The sequence below is a fragment of the Callospermophilus lateralis genome, chromosome 2 (assembly GCF_048772815.1).
Source record: "Callospermophilus lateralis isolate mCalLat2 chromosome 2, mCalLat2.hap1, whole genome shotgun sequence".
Classification (NCBI taxonomy): Eukaryota; Metazoa; Chordata; class Mammalia; order Rodentia; family Sciuridae; genus Callospermophilus; species Callospermophilus lateralis.
The window spans coordinates 13148744-13153175 of record NC_135306.1 but is presented as its reverse complement, the minus strand read 5'-3'; positions in this window follow the sequence as shown (position 1 = coordinate 13153175).

The window sequence follows — 4432 nt, the reverse complement described above, 5'->3', positions numbered from 1 at the left end:
CTCGAGGAGCGCCAGACCCAGGCTGCGGCCCCGCCCTCTCCTAGGGCACGCCCCTCTCCAAAATCAGCCAATAGAAGCTCAAGAATGAGGAGGGCACGCCCCTGCGCCCCGCTCTCTCACTCCCCAGGGCTGCGCAGCGCAGCGCAGCGCCGCCTAGGCTTCCCTAGAGGTTCGGGCTGAGGGGCGTGGCCTGAGCGGTGTGGCGCCCCCTGAGACAGAACCGGCCCCTGAGGCAGTGCGGGAAGGGAGGGGCGGAGGCTCAGGGTGTAGAGGAGGCGGCTGGCGGGCTGACCTGAGGAAAAGGTGAGAAATAGGGAAAGGAGCCCTACTGGGTAGAGTTACTAGAGCAAGACGCCTCCCCCAGCGGAGGAATAGCGGAGAGAAAATGGCACCCTTCGGCCACTGGAGGGGGTCACCGATACGCCCAAGAGAGCGCGCTGAGGCACCCCCTGAGCCGCGAGGGCGGGTGGTGAGAGGGGAAGGGCCCGACGAGACCACCCTCTAGCCAAAACGCACGAATTCGAGTGAGGTGCACTTGGCTGTATTCAAACAAAATCGTTTTTGAGCCCCTGTCCTTTGACGGTGGTGTGCGCACTGCTGAGGATGCCGGACCGGGCGACCCGCGTCGCCTCGTGGAGTTTAAATTCATCTGGTGGCGGGTCTGTCACCAAGAAGCAAACGGAGCAGGACACCTGGCGAAGGGCGCTGGGAAGGGAGTGACAGCGGGAACCTACTCTGGTTAGATGGATAAGGGAAGGCTTCTGTAGGGAGGTGGACTGTGCAGGAGGGGAAAAAGGGGAATCCAGAGAGAGGGAAAACCACATGCAAGGACATTCCCAGCCTCAAGCTTTCTCGGTCGGGGGTTGTGACTGAAACATCACATTTGAAAAGGACACTATGTTTTATTCTCCATGACTTGTCCTAATGCAAACTGTTCAGGGTATGCTAATGTACACAAGAAGGTGCACCTTTAAAACAATTGGTTTTGAATCAAGTACAGAATTACTGGAAGTCACAAAGACAACAGAGAGGTCATACTGTACTCTGTACCCAATTTTCCCTGTAGTTACTTATTACTTAACTATAGTCTCAGGGCCAGGAAGTGTACAGTGGCACAATATAGTTATATGTCAGTTTATCATATGTAGATTACGAAGGTAATCAAGATACAAAACTATTTCATCACCACAAAGATCTACCTCATGAGAAGCATTTAAAAAAATGCGTGCAATATTCAGTTGTCTCATAGCAGCCACCTTGTGGTGCTTAGGTCATGAAATGGTAGACTTTCTCTGATTTTATGGCTCTGGAGACTTGAGGCTGTCAGAAAGGAAGCTGGAACATGCACAATCAACAGAGAGGTGTTAAAATGATCTTTGATTGAGGATGAAGGTGATGTAGTTTCATAAAAAGCCTGATTCAGAGCTTTCAAGTTGACTTCCAGTCAAATGAGGCAAAGAACTGTTTATATTCCTGAAGATGTTATATAACTCATGCAGTCACTTTGCCTTCTGAAGATAAGGAGAGAAGTACAATAATTTAATAATCCTCTTCTCTTAATCATTCTTGATAAAGTGCACAGCTTCATTTTTTCCATTCTGCCACGAATAAGCCCCAGAGGCATGAACTTCCTGTTTATGCTGTGGTTCCCAGGAACAAGGAGGAAAACATGGGAGAAACCAAGTAAACCCTTCAGTAGAGAAAGGCTTGATTACAATTGCATATTGCAAAGAAAATATTTGGGTTTCATTTTTGCTGGAAAGAAAAATGATATTTCAAAATGAATTCAATATCTATATGCCTCCCTGCTACGTCAGTTCAAGTCTCAAGGCAATCCCAACAGCGTCACGTCTGAAGCTTCTCCCTTTGGGACAAAGACTTTAGTAAACACTTGTTGGCTGGATTCAGATTGCATCAGTTCTAGAGCTAATTCAAGGCCCCAAACTAAGAACAAGTTTTGACTTGATCTTCAAATTACTTTCAGAGTAGTTGAATGTTTCTAATTTTGTTTTAAATATGTTGACTTCCACTTGCCCATGAAACTTGTATATTTTGGCTTTCTCAAAGTATTCTGTATAAATATATGTGTTTAATGCACTTTTAAAATAAACATTAGCAACTCTCTTCCTTTAGAGTTTTTTTGGGGAGTGGGGTACCAGGGATTTAATTCACGGGCACTCGATCACTGAGCCCTATCCCCAGCCCCATTTTGTATTTTATTTAGAGACAAGGTCTTACTGAGTTGTTTAGCACCTCACTTTTGCTGAGGCTGGCTTTGAACTCAAGATCTTCCTGTCTCAGACTCCTGAGCCTCTGGGATTACAGGCATGCGCCACAGTGCCCTTTAGATTTTTAATCATAATATTTTCTCCCAGTAATGACTTGAAGTTAGAATTTTTAAAAATAACCTTATATTTTAAAAATGAAAACACATAAAATTATAAATAAATTGAAGGGAGAATTACTTATAATCTTATCACCTCAAAAGTGTTATTGTAATTTTGGTGAATTTTTCCTGTAATTTTTATTTAAAGAATATTTACATGTAGTTGAAATCAGAACATATACTCTAGGTTAATTTTATATTTTATTTTGCTGTTATTTGTCTACCATATTTAAGTACCAAATTAAGTATTGATTGATGATGATAGTGATGAAATTATGACGTAGAGATGGAGTTGTGAGGATGTATCATGAATCCATAATTGAATAAACTAGAAGGAAATTTAATTAGTCTTTTTCCTGTGCTAATGCTTCGATAAGGACAACATGAAAGTCCTTACTTATTTTTTCCTTGAAACCTCTAATCCAGGCTGTTCTCAATGCCTTTAATGAAGTCAGCTAATCTGACACTTTGTGGCAACAGCGATACCAGCAGTTTGTGACATTCCACCCAGGATGGGACTAACAAATATGGTCTGTTTCTCTATATGGATTAATTTACATTTATTACATTATAGTGAGGTTATTGTCTTATCTCTTCTACAGGAAATTACTTCAGGACTCGAATTATCACAAGAGTTTCACTAGAGGATTTTATACATTTGGGGTGTAGAAGCAGACTAATTATATCACTTTACCTGGTAAGATATTAGGAGTCCTGGTCCTCATGTTTTATGAAAATAGAAAGCATTACTGTAACATTGGTGGTATTTAATAGTTATCTAAGGGAAGAATCTTATAAATGTTTTTTTAATTTATGAGTTCACTTAGAAAATATTTATTAAACACCAGCTATGTGCCAGGTATCATACTAGGTATTTGGGATATATCAATGAACAAAAAGACAAGAATCCCTATACTCATGGATCTTACATTGTCGTATTTCTTTCCATATGTACCAGTTTGCCAATGTTTCTATAACAAAATGCCACAGAGTAAGTGACTTAAACAACAGAAGATTATCTTTCTTATGGTTCTGAAGGCTAGAAGTCCAAGACCAAAGTGTTGTCAGGGCAGTTTCTTCTAAGGGCTGTAAGGAAGGAATCTATTTCAGGCCTCTCTCTTTGACTTGTGGGTGGTTGAGTTCTTCCTGTGCCTTTGTAACATCTTTCCTCTGTGACTATTTCCAAGTTTCCTCTTCTTATAAGGACACCAGTCATATTGGGTTAGGGGTCGTCCTAATGACCCATTTTAACTTAATTATTTCTTTAAAAATCCTATCTGCAAATATAGTCACATGTTGAGGTATTGAGGCTAGAATTCTAGCATGTGAACTTCCAGGTAAATACAGCACAAAATATCACATAAGGCAACAGTATATCCAAATCTTTGTCTTGCTTGTTTTCTTTTTTGAAATATGCACAGCCATTTATGTTTACCTGCAAAATATGTTTTGGGAACCTGTAATTTTGAATGATTTCTTTTCTAGACATGGCTTATTTTTAAACAATATTAAAAAGAAAGGTCTTGGTTAGGAAGGATTACTCTACTTGGAATGTTGCTCCATCTAGTGTCCACCATATTCTTTACTACTTTTACTAGTTATAAAAACAAATTAAGGGGAACCATGTTGGAGAAGGGGTTCTCTATTCAACTGTTAGGTTATTATTCACAAAGCAGAAGGATTCATGGTAATATATATTTTAAACTATATTTAAATACTGTATGTGGAAAGAGGGGCCTATATAATTGCATTATTCTTAAAAAGTCAGGTAATATCATTATCATCATTTATCATTACCACCAGATGCTATTTATTTATTTTTTTTGGAGATGTGGGGATTGAATTCAGGGGCAATTGGCCACTGAGCCATATCCCCAGTCCTATTTTGTATTTTATTTAGAGACAGGATCTCACTGAGTTGCTTAGCACCTCACTTTTGCTGGCTTTAAACTTGTGATCCTCCAGCCTCAGCTCCCAAGCTGCTGGGATTGTAGGCATGCACAACCACACCCAGCTTCTATTTATTTTTTATTGCATGAGGAGACT